Raw genomic sequence first — 16,997 nt, 5'->3', positions numbered from 1 at the left:
TTCTCGATTGAGAGTCCCTGAGATGTGTTCGGCTTTTATCGACGAGAGGTGGAGCTCCGCCCATGACAGAAGACGCTCCGTCTCCTGCATCAGTGTCCAGGAGCGGGTCCCCCCTTGTTTGTTGATATGGGCCTTGGTGGCCACATTGTCCGTTAGAATCAGAAGGTCCTGGCGATATACAAGGCGTTTGAAGTATATCAGGGCGAGACGGACCGCTCTGAGCTCTAGCCAATTTATATTGTGCAGCTTTTCCGCCGATGACCAGGCACCTTGGGCTAGCTGACGGTCGAGGTGAGCCCCCCAGCCTTGCAGACTTGCGTCCGTGGTCAACACCATCCGAGCTGGTTTGAGAAAGGGAGAACCCTTGTTGAGGGCCGGAGACAGCCACCACCTCAGGGAAAGGCGAACTGGAGCTGGAACCTTTACCTTGAGAAGAGACTCCGCTCGACCTTGTCTCTGGTAAGGGAGCAGGAACCATTGGAGGCGACGAAGATGGAAACGCGCCCACGGAACAATGTCTATGCAAGATATCAACTTCCCCAGAAGCTGGGAGAGAGACAGTAAGGTCACAGTCCGGTGTAGTAAGACTTGAGATGTCAGTTCCCGAATGCTGGCTTGTCTGTCGGGAGATAGGGAGACCACACACAGTGCCGAATCTATTGTAGCTCCGAGATGTAGGATACTCGATGTGGGAATAAGATGGCTTTTGGCAAGATTCAAAGTGAACCCGTGGTTTTGGAGGGACTGAAGTACTAGCTCCCGGTCCTGGGTCGCCTGTTCGGGAGAAGACGACAGGATCAAAATGTCGTCGAGGTAGCATGCCAGACGAACAGGAACCTTTCTGAGCGACGCCGCTACTGCCGCTAGCAACTTTGTAAACGTCCTCGGAGCGGACGAAAGGCTGAAAGGCATCGCCCGATATTGAAAATGGTGGTCTCCAAACGCAAACCGGAGGAACTTCCTGTGCGACTGATGAATAGGGACGTGCAGGTACGCTTCCTTTAGATCTACAGATTGCATCAGATCTCCCCGACGAATGCAGCCCAGCAGAGACTTGAGGGAATGCATTTTGAACCGACGGTACAAAATGTGTTGATTGAGACGTCGAAGGTTCAAAATACCTCTCCAATCGCCCGAGGATTTCGGTACCAGGAATAGTGTTGAATAAAAGCCGGTTTTGAGTTGATCCAATGGAACCTGTTCTATGGCCTGGATTTGCAACAGATGGTGAATTTCGAGTAATAGAAGAGATCGCTTTTCCGGCTGAAGTGGCCAAGGGCATTGAAGGTAAAAGTCCTGTGGCATGTTGGTGAATTCCAAACGTAACCCTTCGGTGACAGTTTGGACAATCCAGGCATCCGAGGTGGTAGATGGCCACAGGTGAGAGAATGCCTGGAGCCTGCCCCCGATTGGGACCAGAGGCGGTGAGTCACTTACCGCGCCTGGAAAAGCGGCCCGCCGACTGTCTGAAAGGTCGCCTGAAGTTGGATTGTCGGCGACCGCGGTCACGAAAGGGCGCCCTGTCCGAAGTTGACTGGTACTGGGACTGCGAAGATCTGTAGTAAGAGGCGCCCCCGGCGCCTTGGTCTTGTCGAAAAGGCTGTCGATTATAAGGAACATAGCGCCTGTCCTGACGTCGGAAAGACGTGGGTAACACCTTCTTCTTATCCCTATTCTCGACCAGCACAGAGTCCAGGGATGAGCCAAATAAGGCAGGGCCCTTGTAAGGGGCAGCAGTCAAGCGCCATTTGGACTTGGCGTCAGCTCTCCAGTTACGGAGCCACAAGAGACGTCTTGAAGATACAGTCGAAGCTAAGGCCCTGGAAGCGAACTTAGCTGCGTCTAAAGACGCGTCAGCCGAATATTCAGCAGCTGCGACCAGTTTGGCCAGGTCCTGCTGTAATCGTGCGTCCTCCGGGGGAAGCCTGTCCTTCAATTGACGCAACCACACCAGCGATGCCCGATTAAAGAATGATGAGGAGGTTGCAGCACGAATGGCCCAAGCTGCCGCTTGGTGTGTTTTACGAAATCCCATTTCGGCTCGTTTGTCCTCAAACTTGAGACCATCCCCAGCCTCACCTACCAGGATGGAAGACGATGTGAGACTCGCCACCGGATCATCAATTGAAGGTAACTGCAGGAGGGCATCCAGCGCAGGAGCCGAGGCATAAAGCTTTCGATCAAATGAATTCGGGCCCGACAACGAGGCGGGGCGGTCCCAAGGCTTTTGAACAACCTGGCAGAAAAGATCCGGACAGGGAACAAAGTCCTCATCAGGTTGAGGTAGATTGAACAAGTTACTGTTGGGGCCAGATGGAGTAGAAGAAGAGGAGTCCTGAAGAGGTGTGGAATCCATATTAGTGGCAGCTTTTGCCTTGCGTAAGAGAGAGCGAAACAAGGAAGGTTTAAATAGACCCGGAAAAGCCGGCTTGTCCTGAATCTCTTCTTCATCCTCTGACATCTCAAAATCTTCTAGGAAATCGTCCTCCCGGGCTGATTCAGGCACAAGGCTACAGGCAACAGATTGCTGCTGAAGTTGTGCACCAGGGGGATGCATGGAAAAGGCAGAAGTAGTGGGGCACGTAGGAGCAGAGAAGGCACCAGAGGCTTGCTGCAACCCCATTTGATACATATGGGACATGGCCTGGGTAAAAAAGGACTGAAAATCCACAGGCTGAGGGAACCCTGGGCCCACTTCAGGGCGGAGGCCAGCTGCAGTGGGTGTAAAAGTAGCTTCAGGACCTGGCCTAGAAGCTTGAGAAAAATGGCTTGTAAAACTAGAGGAGCGGGACCTTACACTGGCCCTTGACTGATTAGTCGCAGGCATTGGAGCCTCCTGAGAGGTTGAGGGGCCATCCTCCCTCAGACCACTGGGCAACAAATCTACATTATGAGAGGCCGAGGGCTCACAGGTCTCCTCATGGCTCAAGCCTTCAGGAATTGGTCCTTGACCAGGGTCCTGGGCCCGTTGCCTAGCCTTATCAAACTGCTTTTCTAATGCTTTATGCCTCCTTTGGGCATCTTTATCTACTGTGGCAGATTTGGAGGACTTTGCCTGCCTGGTAGCCTTAGATTTCTTCCCCCTGAGCTGTTTAGGGGAAGGTACTGGGGAGGGGGAGGGACTCCTGTCCATATCAGAAGAAAGAGCACCTTCCTCCCTGTCATCCATGATCAATCACCCCAATGAATTATTAATTAATTAATGAATTAATTGTAAATAGAACTTATCAATTCTATATATATGATAGTATATTGGTAATAGAAATTGTAATATATATATCTATATGCTCTTATATAATTATTATTATTATTATTATTTATTTATTTATTTATATTTTAATTGTAATAAATGCAGGAAAAATCTACAAGCACAACCAGTCTATCAAGATAACCAGGCAACCGCCCCCCCTTTTTTTTTTTATTAAGAATGTAAATTAATTTAAGCAATGTGTACTTCCCTGAACTTTCAGGCACCTCTCTGCAGGCCGTTGTGAATTGCAGGTACGATCAGGACAGTGTCCCCACCTGCCAGCAACCTAGCGACCCTGGAAACCAAAGCCCAGGTCGCTATGGCCACGGAGATCCAAAAACGTTGCCGATGATCAGGGCTCAAAATGGCGGCCCGCGAAGGGAAATTCCAGAAGTCCTGAGCCAGGCGAAACACAGCGCCTGCGGCCGGACTGAAGCTGCAGCAAAAGAGCAGTCACAATTCTCAAAGGCAGCTGATGAGTATGCCAGCCGGCAGGGACTCAAGCCGCTCGATCAAATGGCCACTAAGGCAAACCGGAGCCTCGCAAAGTGACTGGCAGCAAAATGGCGGCAATGGCGGCAATGGCGGGAAAACCGTTAGAAATAAAGCGCCAGCCAAGCCAAGCCGCAAGCGGCGGCCGGAGCCCCGAACCGCCGCTACGCGCTTTAACCTTTTCCAAACGAAGGCAAACGAAGCGCAGCACTTTTAGACAGTAAAAAAACAATATTTAGCCAATTCAGAAAGAAATAAGTAAATTAAGAACGAAATGCAATCAAGAGAACAGACACTCGATGCTATTGCAATGGCTGAGTGAAAAAGTCTGAGGAGGAAGCAGGAAGAGAGGAGGATGCAGCTCCAGAGGGATTTGATTGACACTCAGCTGTGCAAATAGGAGTGATCGTAACCCAGACTGAGGAGTATCTGAACGGCGAGTAGGAAAACACAGTATTTATCTACTTGCATTTCTATGCTTTCAAACTGGTAGTTGGGCAGAAGCTGGAGCAAGTAATGGGAGCTCAACCCATCCCTCAGCATTCGAGTCTCAAACAGGGAAAGTCAGCTTTCCAGCATTTTTAATGAGACATTGTGCCTTTCTTATGCAGGAATAGAACTTCTTTATACTCATTAGTTTTACACACCCACCCACCCACCCACCCACACACACAAAATACAATTCTTTATATTAGTTTTCATCTTTCAGAAATACATTGGGGAGACAAGAGGAAAGAATCTGACTATAACATCTGAATTTAATCAGAAGGTTTTTACTTTTCTTTATAGTAGAAATGAAACTATTATTTCCCAATATAACTTTAGCGTTTCAAAAATACTGGTATAATTTCATTCAAAGCACAGGTAGTAGCTGCAAATGGATTTCAGATATACTCTAGTGGTTTATCAATATGTTGTATCTAGCTTGTCATGTGTCAGATTTAGTTCAATTTTCCTCACCTTTTATTTTTTTTCCAACAAACAACTCTGAAAACCAAAATAAAGTTTTCAGCTTCATCAGCTTCAATTTTCTACTTGTCTTGGATACATGAATATTCTCAGCAAGGTATAGGTGGTCCTTGACGTACAATAACAATTGAGCCCAAAATTTATGTTGCTAAATGAGACAATTGTTCAGTAAATTTGCCCCATTTTACGACCTTTCTTGCCACAGTTAAGTGAATCACTGCAATTGTTAAGTTAGTAACACGCTTGTTAAGTGAATCTGGCTTCCCCCACCTTTTCAGAAGGTCGCAAAACGTGATCGCATGACTCCAGGATTCTACAACCATCATAACTATGAGTCAGCCAAGCATCTGAATTTTGATCATGTGACCATGGGGATGCTGTGACAGTTGTAAGCGTGAAAAATGGTCATAGGTCACCTTTTTCAGTGCCGTTTTAACTTTGAACAGTCACTAAATGAACTGTTGTAAGTCAAGGACTATCTGTACAATGATAAAAGAATGAGGACAGGAGTGTGGTAACATCACAATATAAAATTCAGCTCTTTGTAACGGTATTCCAATGTTGGATATAAGCACAGAATCAAGATTTTTGCAACATTATATCATGACATATTTTGTCATTTGCCCTTCTGATCCCCCTTAAAACACTTTATGTTTTAGACAAGTAAATAAAGCAAGATATATTTTTTAAAAATAAATTAGGATTCCCTAAAAAATGGTCATAACAGAAAGAAATCACTACTATAAGACCTTCTCTTTCGCTCATTTAAGTTAAAATGCCAATGTAATATTTTCATCTAGAAAACAAAAATATAAACAAAAGTTTAGCAGGAATGGACAGAAAATCATCCCAAATGTAAAAATGTCAGAATACATTATTTAAATATTCTGTTCTTTTCTCAATTTCTAAACCAAAAAGAAAAAAATGGACTTAAAGAAATCTAATCAATTCAGTTGATTAGATACTGTGAAATAAGATATATCAACTTGACATCTTCCCTGTATTTAGCTCATTGGAAAATGATTGTTCGTTGTATCTAAACCATTTGCGTGAAAGCATATTTTTTGTTTTGCAAATATATATTCCACGTCAGTTAACTCAAAAGGGCTTTTTTAAAATGAATAAATGACATTATGCAGGTTAATAAAACTAAGAAATTAATAGTACAACTAATGGAAGTCTACTTCAAGTCAAGCTCAATCAACTCCTGCTGATTTTATCCATGTAATTTTCTTTATAACAATGTGAGGAAAATGATTACTGCTTTATTTTTTTTGATTCTCCTGTCATCTTAACAATGATTTACTCTGAAGCATTGGGATTTTCTAGTGGTGTCCTATGGAAATACTAAGCAGATCTAATGCTGCTGAGCTTTCTGCAACCTACCAGAGATCAGCTAAAGCCGTGATGGCGAACCTATGACACTCGTGCCACAGGTGGCACGTGTAGCCATATCGGTGGGCACGCGAGCTCAGCTCCAGCATGCATGCACGTGCCGGCCAGCTGATTTTCAGGCCTTCTGGGCCAGTGGTGGGTTTCAAAAATGTTTACTACCGGTTCTGTGGGCATGGCTTGGTGGGCGTGGCATGGGAAGGATACTGTAAAATCTCCATTCTCACCCCACTCCAGGGGAAGGTTACTGCAAAATCCCCATTTCCTTCCGATCAGCTGGGACTTGGGAGGCAGATAATAGATGGGGGTGGGGCTAGTCAGAATTTTTATCACTGGTTCTCCAAACTACTCAAAATTTCTGCTACTGGTTCTCCAGAACTGGCCAGAACCTGCTGAAACCCACCTCTATTCTGGGCCCACCAGAAGTAGGGAAATAGGCTGTTTCCTGCCTCCAGAGGGCCTCAGGGGGTGGGGGGGGAAGACCCATTTTTCTCTCCCCAGCCTCCAGAGCCTTTCTAGGAATCTGGGGAGGGTGAAAATGGCCTTCCCTACCCCCACCCCCGGAAACAGCCCATTTGTCAACTTCTGGTGGGACCAGAAATAGGAATAGGAAAACAAAGTATTCAAATAATAAAATGTTTTTTATTTTAATTTTTTATTTATTAAATTTATACACTGCCCATCTTACCCAAGTGACTGAAGGAGTTCCCTTCTGTGCACAGGCAGGAGCTGAAATCCTTTGGCAGGCAGCTCTTTCAGCTGCTCTCAGAGAAGAAGCAATTTCAGAAACCAAAATGCAGAGAGGCAGCACGGTAAGGAAAGGCACACAGGGTGCCTTACAAAGGTAGGGAAGGTCCACTATAGGTTATGTATGTTTCTCTGCTCAGGAGCTGAAAATCCTGCTGGGATTTTGGCAGAGAGTATTTTCAGCACCTAAGCGGAGCCTTCCAGGGTCTCCTCCACCCCCTAAAGCACCCACACTCCTTATCTGGGACTCGTATGCTTAATGATCCACCAGATTGCCTAACAGAACAAGTAACAATGCCAGGACTGCAGTTCACTGAGTGAAGCAGTCACATGGTATCTTGCTTACTGGCCGCTTAACTCAATGACCAAGATTCTGGTCCCACAGTGAAACACTGAAAATGTGACAATGAATTTCCCTTTCAATAAATCTTGTTATTCTCACTTTTAAAGAAGACCTTGTTTTAGAAATCTGAGCAAACAAAGACATCACCTTAAATAAATATGCACACCATAGAGGTAGATGAAGACCATTTCTAGAAATAGGAAATGAAGAAGAGGATAGGGAAGAAGCCACTCTAGCTAGCTGATAACTGAGACTGACTCCATTAACCAATTCACTAGAATAATGAAACAGCTAATACCGTCTGACTGCACATTTAAAATGTGGAATTTCAAATTTGGAAAGATGTGAATGAAAAAATACACCTTCTGATTTCTATCACTTATTTTCTGCAGCTGCTGGCATGCCCAGCTGATGCAAAGCACAGCCTTCTTACTAAAGCCTTCTTGCACCATCCTGCAAGCAAGCCCATTTTCATGATAGTTAGAAGGCTCCTTCTCCAAATCACACAATTTTGAAAAAAAGGCCTTCTAAACAATCACAAGATCGACCCTGTATTCTACCCTTCTTAGCCTAACTTTTATCATTTTAAGCGATGCTGTTCACTAGCTTTTCAGCCTCTTCCATGTACATGAGACAATGCTTCAGCCAGGCTGCAGAAACTGTGCTTGGGTCTTTTGGAACACAAGTCCCATTTCCGCAGACTTGTGGAGGAGCTGAGCTCTACTTCGTAGGCAGCTCTTCCAGCCAACCCCAAGAGATGAGAAGGAGTCCTCTTGTCGGGCAACACTAGATTGCAGATTGCAAACCATTGACTTACTGAGGAAGCCAGCAGAGAAGATTGCAAATGGTGATCACATGATCACAGAGCACTTGGCAACTGATCATAGGTGCAAATAAGTTGACAAGTGCCCCCAAAAATGTTTTCATGTGACCATGGGGGGGGGGGGGTTCAGGTCAGCATAGTGCTTTATGGGCTGGAAAGCACACTTTGCAAGCCATTATGGCTTTGAACAGTCATTAAATGACCAGTCGTAAGTTGAGGACCATCTTTAGAGGTGGGCTGTAATATTGTTAATAATTCCAAAGCACACTTGCACTTTTAAAACATATTAACTTAATAAAACTATATTAACAAATTGATGGATGATACTAAGGGAAGAAACACCTTGAAATGTGGGTGTGGGTGTGGGTATAGCATCTTTCCCACAATTTTCTCACTCTTGGCAGTGATATTGCCTACGAACCATATGCAAATAATGTCTGCTTGCCTAATATTAGAAATTGGTTAATTTGAGAAGTAAAATCAAAGAATGAAAGAGACAGAAAACAACAGTGAATCAATCAAGCAGCTGACATCATATTCAATTTTTAAAAATGATGTTCCCTAAAAGATAAAAAGATGTTTGTTAGAAAAATCTAGCACCAAATGCAGAGAAGCAGAATTGACTCCTTCTCCTTTGTATGTTATTTACAATCTATAGGTGCCAATGAGCAAAAGGGAAAAATGCAATTCTTTGCATCACTGACTGTAATTCTTTTTGCAGAGGAAGGAAAGTAGCTGCCAGCACAAAATAACATTCATAAAACTAACCCTCATGAGGATTTTGAGGAAAGGAAGGTCAAAGAGCAAGAGATGCAGAGATAAAAGGGAATGTATGATATGAGAAGAGATGAAGAGGAATAAAAAAAATGCTGAAATGTCCTTCCAACATATATTAGAACTGCGGAAACCTTGGAAGAAAAGCATAATTTTAGAGGCCATCAATTCATCTGTTTACTTGTAAGATTTGTTGGTGCAGGAAACCCAATGGAGAACTCTGTTCTGTAGTAATGGAGAGAATGACACTTTTATGTAAAATGGGCTTTTTTCACAGTATACAATAGAGCCAAACTGTGGGCACAAAAACAAAAAAACCCCCCACACAGCATGTGTTGTTAAAAATGACAACAATGTATGTTGATTACAGGTAGTCTTCAATTTACAATAATTCATTTAGTTACAACGGCAATAAAAAAGTGACTGATGATTGGTTCTCATACTTAAGACCATCACAGCATCTCCATGGTCATGTGATCAAAATTTGGGTGCTTGACAACTGGCATGTAGTTATGAAGGCTGTGGTGTCCCAGGATCATGTGATCACCATTTTCAACCTTCCCAGAGGGCTTTCAATGGGAGAAGCAGGATTCACTTAATGACCATGCAATACATTTAATTGAAGTGATTCCTTTAACAACTGTGACAAAAAATGTAATAAAATTGGATGTAACTTACTGAACAACCACTCTGCCTAGCAATGGAAATTCTGGTCCCAATTGTGGCTGTAAATTGAGGATTACCAATATGCCAGTTTATCAGACAACCACTAGTCTGCTGACTGACATATTAAGAGGACAATGGTTGAAATGGCAAAATTCTCAGGCTGATCACAAGTTAATAGCAATCACACTTAGACTTATGTACTGCCTCCTGGTGCTTTATAGCACCATCTGAGAGGCTTATAAATGTCAGCATATTGCCCCAACAATCTGGGTCCTCATTTTTCTGGCATGGGAAGGAGGGAAGGCTGTGTTAACATACCACCCCCAATAATTTGGGTCCTCATTTTACCAACCTTGGATGGATGGAAGGCTGAGTCAACTTTGAGCCAGTCAGCATTGAACTCCAGTCTGTGGGCAGAGTTAGCCTGCAATACTGCATTCTAACCACTGTGCCACCAGGGCTCCTAAATAATACAAGGCCCACTCCTATGTAGCAAGTATTACAGTCACCTTAATGCACTTGAGACATCCCAATATCCTTGCCTTAAGCAATTTAAGCAACTACCTTTATTTCCAGCCAGAAGACCAAGGCTTAATGAATCTGAAAGGATGGGATTACTAGGTGGGATTTCACTCTTCCCCATTTGGTTATTTTTAAAAAAAAACTTTACAAAGTGCATTAAAATATCAAAACTCTAACACCCTCCTCACTAATTTTCAGGAACAAATCAGCAGGAAACTGCACTGCCATTATTTGGCAGTTTGTCGCTGAATTTTAGCAGCAAAGTTTGGGAGTTTCCTTGGGCTCTGTACAGATTGCTCATCCCTGCTGCTTGTGAAAGATTGTGAGGAGGCTGGAAAGAAATAAGAGGAATTCTACACATAAACAATCTACAGATGGCAGAATTTATCAGTGATTTATCTCATAAATGTCAGCTGAATCCAGCTTGTACAAAGGCCTGGAAGAAAAGATTTAAAATGTTCAGATTTCAGCCTTAATGAAGTTGCTAATAAAAAAGGGGTTGAAGGTTACTATTGCAGTTGCAAAGATTGTGTATTTTACCCCTAATTCCTGCTTCCTTAATCAAACAATATCACTTGGTGTGATGGCTAAGGCTTATAGCTAGAAATTGGGAGACTGTGAGTTCCAATCCTGCCTTAGGCACAAGGCCAGCTGGGTGACCTTAGGTCAATCATGCGCTCTCAGCCTGAAGATGCAGGTAATGGCAAATCACTTACAAAATCTTGTGAAAAGAATTGCAGGGATTTGTCCATGCAATGCTGACTGGAAGGCACAAACAAGCAAAGTAACTAATCGAAGAAGTGAGCATACAAGTAACAATGAAATTAACCAAGCCTTTTTGCCAGCATTTTCAAAGCTCATCTACTGAAATTTAATCCATCCAGTATAATTCAATCAAAATATACTACCAAGTCTATCACAGCAATTCAAATAATTTCAAAATGCCTCGTAAATTTCTCACACAATGCCCCAAGTCCTTTTTTGACCAGGTTTTAAGAGATTCTATCTGGGGAAACCTTCTAAAGAAAACACAGTGAATACCCAGATGGAGATGAAAAAACAAACGGAGGTAATGTGAGAAAACTGAGGCAGTTATGAGAATGGTGGTTTTGTTGAGTCATCCATTTTAAGATCAGATACAATCTACTTCTTTATTCCAGCTGCATCACATGATTACTTAGGTTTCCTAATCAGTTATTCTATTTTCTGGCTTTGACAATTTATTGAGTCATATACAAGCCAACAGGCTGGCTTTGTAAATGCTTTAAAAAATAACCAACATTAAAACTAACCAAGCAAAATAGGTTACGTGAACACCACTCCATTGTGCAATTTTAATTGACCTCATTAATCATGTTGTGTGACAGAAGCCATTGAAAGCAGCAAGGTACAATAAGCAGCTAGAGTAAAATTATTTTTCTGAGGAAACTATGAAGTACCCCAAATAGCCGCCCTGAGTCTTCGGAGAAAGGCGGCATATAAATTGAATTAATTAAATTAAATTAAATTAAATAAAATAAAATAGCACTCTGAATAGGATTACCAGCTGTCTAGCAAAAGGAGAACATGTCCTCCTTTTTGTCTTCATGTCCTCCATCCACAGACAGGCATAAAATCAAATATTGTCCATCTTTTTGAGTATCTTGGTTTTCTATTTTGGTCTGTTTTTGCAACAGTAGTCATTCAAACTTTCATGGCACTGTGACCTTGTAAATTATCTGCTTATTTCTTTCCCTGGTCTGTCAACAATAGCTTAGACTTATATTATTTCATTTATTTCCTGATTTTAGCTTTCAACTTCACTCCAGCCCCTGTACTGTATGTTCATTGTAGTCGGGCGATCACATGTCATACATTTCTATGGTTGTCAATGATACAGAATTCTACATCATTGCTAGGATTTGTTCTTGAACATAAAGACTTGTTGGAAAAATTTTGCAATTCAAAAACTAATCTTTCTGATATTGGAAAAAGTAATGTCACATATATGTAAGGTTAAGCACATTTTTTGCAGTTTTTTGCTGTATATTGTCACAGATGCCAAGAACATTGAACTTAGAATTTAGGATTTAGACTTGGAATAACTTTATTGTCACTTTGAATGTATACTTATTGGCATACATTAAAATGAAATTTCATTGCATACAGCGCTCAAGGGGCCACCACCTACAATATACACTACGACGACATGAAAAAATAAGTAGCAAATTATGCATATGACTCAGAGAAACAACACAGTCTAGTTTGAATGTATACATGTGCATGGCAGGAAAATCTTGTGAGATTACCAGATGGATGACATAGGGAACAAAGCTGTTACAGAATCTGGTAGTTATGCTAGAAATACCGTATTTTTCAGACTATAAGACGCACCGGAGTATAAGACGCACCAAGGTTTCAAAGAGGTAAACAAGAAAAAAGTTTTTGTCCTCCCCAGTCAACAGAAGCACTCTGCAGGCCTCCCAAACCCTCTGCAAGCTTCCCAAACCCTCTGTGCGTACGCGGGGTGAGTTTTTGGAAGGCCAAAAATGGCTGTATTTGGTATATAAAATGCACCAACATTTCCATCCTCTTTTGGGGGGGGGAGTGTGTTTTATACTCTGAAAAGTACGGTACTTGGAAATCTTCTCCCAGAGGGGAGCAACAGAAACAGACCATAAAGTGGGTGTGTGGGATCTCTAACAATGCTTCAAGCTCTAAGCACATAGCCCTTATAAGCAGTATCCTGATTAATAGGACGCGAGCTTTCTATAATCGTCTTGGCTGTCCTTACCACTCTCTGTATGGACTTTCTATCTGAGGCACTGTTGCCACCAAAACAGACAGTGATTCAGTTTATTAAAATGCTCTCAATTGTGCCTCTGTAAAAATGGCTAGGATAGAAGGAGAAAGATGTGCTCTCCTCATCCGACACTGGAAATGTAGACGGTTTGCATGCTTCATAGTTAGCATGTCATCCTTTCCAATTATCTATGTCCTCTTTTTGCCTGTTCAAATATCTGAAAACTCTTAAGGACCAGTGGCACACTTGAGAAAAGTACTACCTTGGCTGTGAACTTTCTGGCAATGCTTTCTAGCACAGAAACAGATTAAATGTAATCTTGTCAAATCCTGCTTGTAGGGAGTCACTAACTGTTTTCATCTAAGGCTATAGAGCTCATTTCTTAGATTTGAGTTTCCATTTTTAACAAATCAGTCTGGTTGACAGCCACTGGAAGAAATTAAGTATGCCCATCATCAACAAAAAACACAGGATCCATGTTGAGGAATCAAAGATTAACCAGGCCTCAAATACTTCATTCTAACATGCTTCTCCAATGTGACACTGTTCCAAAAAGCCTTATAATAAAAGAAATGCCATGAACATTGTTTGTACACACAAAAAATGGAAGAAGCTTCCAAGATTATACTGAGTTGCATTTTGGGTCCCGGGGATGCTTCTGATTTAGAACTTCATTTCTTTATACTGAATTGTATTTTTGTTGCATGAGATTTTTATGTCATTTGAGATTTCTTCTCTCAAAGACGTATGCTCTCTAGTACTGCTTGCCTCAAAGGTAAACTTGGTCCAGTGTAGAAAAATTACATGGACATTTTTAAAAATTATTTGAATGCCTGGGGGTGGGGGGAAATGAGATGCCACGGGCTGGCTCCTTTTCTAAGGAATGAGGATTTAAATCTCTTTCTATGCTGTCAATTTAATATATTTCATAAACATGGCAATTTACTAGGACACATTTGAGTCTCAGCTTGCTTCAGTGTGTGTGTGTGTGTGTATGTGTGAGAGAGGGGGGGAAGGGGGGAGGGAGAATGAATCTCCAACAAAATGAATTCTTAAGGAACATCTTTTTCAGCATCACAGATTTCCAATGCACTGCAGTGTGTTTGAAATAGCACTTATAATGTCCTTTCTTCACTTTTATTTTCTGCCATGAAAAATCTTGTTTCCAGTGGAAAAAAAATCAGATAGGACATAAATAAGCTTCTAGGAAACAAGACAAATAGAGTGTGAGGATTGGATGGGCTAAAGAGGCCATGAGATTTGAAGCTGACCTTGGAAACAGACTTTTCGTTCCTTTTGTATGATTCTATTTTTATTCAATTGATTCAAGAATGTTACAGCTGTTTTGCAACATGAACTCTCAGCACATGATATTCATTCATACAGAAGAAAGGCAATTGCTTCCATTCCAAAGTTATTATCTTGTTTTATGTGATTAACACTTGCTTTTCTGCCAGAAAATCATGTAGCAAGCTGAGAACTGGTGTGAAGATTCTACCAGCTCTCTGCTCTTGCTTCCAAGAGCTGTGAGGATTTAAAATAGAAACACAAATGGAACCTGGAGGAGCTGTTTCTATGAATGAGTGCTATAAGTGATGGGCCTTCTTTTCTATTCTTTCAGTCTTAGATAACTATAGGAGCCATTTTGTCTGGGCCACAATTTAAAAGCATCTCTCTCTGAGGACTTACATAATTTTGTATTACAGTGGTTGCAGTCACTACTGGCCACTAAGGGGCACTACAGATCCGATTTCACTCTTGTTGGACCAAAGGCATGGGTAACACCCCCACCCCTATGTTAAATCATATATTAAATAAGAGAGGGTCTGCTCACTATCACTCATGCCTCTGAGACCTCCCATTGCCCCTGAAGAGCATTTGTAAATTTCAACTGGTACAAAATGTAGCAGCAGATAATAAATAGTGCCAGTTATATGGCATATGCAACACTACTATTCCATGACCTGCACTGATTGCCAGTTTGCTTTCAGGTGCAATTCAAGGTATCAGCTGTCATCTTTAAGTTACTTGAAGACTATAGTTGTTTCCATCTATCCAATCTGGTTAGGCAGGATGGGCATGGTTTCGGTCCCATTGGCTAAGGAATGTTTGCAGGGCCTAGCCCTAGAAGACATGGCTTTTCTGCCATAGCAAGTCTGGTGTAGTAAAGATGCTGGCCTAGAAACCAGGAGACTGTGAGTTCTAATCCCACCTTAGGTACGAAAGCTGACTGGGTGACTTTGGCTCAGTCACTTTCTCTCAGCCCAACCCACTTCACAGGGTTGCTGTTGTGAAGAAAAAGAAGAAGAGAAGGAGGAAGGAGTATTCAGTAGATACTCTGCCTTGTGTTATTTAAAAAATAATACAGGTGGGATAAAATATAATAATTAAATAGAGGAACAATTAAATAAACAGATAGGTAGCATTGACATTATGGAACATTCTTTCTCTGGAGATCCTTGCCTGCTTCTCATAAGACTATGCCCTCAGACTATGCTGGGACCTATTTCTTGGTTGTATGAGTGGTTATGGGATGGTATTTTCTTGCTATGTATTTTAATTCTTCCATTATTACATTTTTTATTTTAATATTGTTCATTTGGCAAGATGGGCAGCCACATAAATTGAATAAGTGAGTAAGTTTATAGGCCTTGCACTTTGATGATTACAATGAGGGCATTTAGCTTTTACAGCTATCTTTGGCAGAGAAGTTTGCAGATGCTATGAATTATACACCTTCCTTTTTATTCGTGTTCTTAAACTAGGGAGCTATAGGAGTTAAACTGTCTGGACTTCATACTAGAAGCTTCACGACTTCCTCCCAAGGGGTCTTTATAAAACTTTGTATGGCTACATTGCTACTGACCAATACTGAAATTTCAACAGTAAGTTTAATGTATAGTCCAATTTATGTAACCCACCAGGTGTACAATTTACCAAGTGTATTATCAACTAAATGTATATGACCAAGTTACATGACCAGCCACTGAGTCATAAATGGGGTGTTGGTCTTACCTGATACACTCCTCCTCGTTGGGGTGGAGATAGCATCCAGGAAAGGGTTAACGCCGTCTGTCAGCTAATTGGACTGAGTCTGCAAGTTGGACATCTAGTCCAAGCTAAGACTGGGTCTAAAAGCTGGGGATGCAAGCAGAGGAGGCATGTCATCACAACTTGCAGTCCAATTAGCTGCCAGACAGAGTTAACCCATTCCTGGATGCTATCTCCACCACTATGGAGAACAACTATTCACATTTTAGCGTGGTGTATGCTATGAACCCAACCAATAATAGCTAAATTAGTCTGCCAAACTCCTTTGAGAGTTCTTTATATCATTTCACTTGAATAGAGGGCTGATAACTTTAAATTGCCAGTGATCCTGGAGACGAATCTCAACTACTTTTTAAAATTCACTTGATTTTGTAGAAAATAATTTGATGAATTCGTGTGTAAGCTATCACTTAAAAAGCAAGTGCCACTTATGAGACAGGTTGGAGAAATGCCAGTTGATAATTACTCCTGTGCTCTGTTCATCGTAAAAGGGGTCAATCACCTGTATTAGATTTTCTGGCTTCTATAGGGGAGGAGATACTGTTACCTAGCAACTAAAAAGAACAGGTGAAACAGTTATAGGATGTGCTGAAGGGATTTTATCTCTCACCTCCCTTAAATTGAAATATCCTCTTTGCAAAACATGTATTTGCAAACATGTTTAAGCTCTAATTTGTTTCTGTTTTTAATGCGTGACATCTGATTGACAAAAAAGGATAATCAGATCTCTAACAAACAGAGCTCTTGTTAAGCATGTAGGGAAAAGTAAACTGAATCCACCTTTTTCCAAATTAAACATTCCCACACAGGGCAATAGCACATAGAATCGTTTCTGGGATTTATCTTGAGTAGCACTTGTCATGGCTTGGAGCTATAGGAATATAATGTATATCTTAACTAGTAAATTCTGGAGTACAATTTAATGCCATCAACTTTTATTTATCAATTTAGGTGGAATTCTTGGTCAATGACCAAGAGGTCAGAAATTCTCTTCCTTCCTCTCTCTCTGTTTCTTCACGTAAGTTAATCTTAGTCAAAACTTCTTAGTGCTGACTATCCCACCATAGGGATAATAAAAAAATCAAAACATTTTGGCAACCCATTTTTAAAGTGGGATGCCTAGTCACAATACTCTTGGCAAATGTCATAAATGTTTAAGGGTGTTTATAATGAGTCTGTTTTTTAT

At 41.6% G+C, this 16,997-nt stretch overlaps 1 protein-coding gene across 5 annotated transcripts in view; it reads right to left on the bottom strand.

Moving 5' to 3' along the window:
• Positions 1-16,997, bottom strand: part of PLPPR1 (phospholipid phosphatase related 1) — a 130,672-nt gene that overhangs the window by 89,461 nt on the left and 24,214 nt on the right. The window lies entirely within an intron of this gene.

This window comes from Pantherophis guttatus, chromosome 2 (genome assembly GCF_059756535.1).
Source record: "Pantherophis guttatus breed Tessera chromosome 2, ASM5975653v1, whole genome shotgun sequence".
Lineage (NCBI taxonomy): Eukaryota > Metazoa > Chordata > Lepidosauria > Squamata > Colubridae > Pantherophis > Pantherophis guttatus.
Note: the sequence above shows the minus strand (reverse complement) of the source record. Positions and strands in the feature narration are given on the sequence as shown.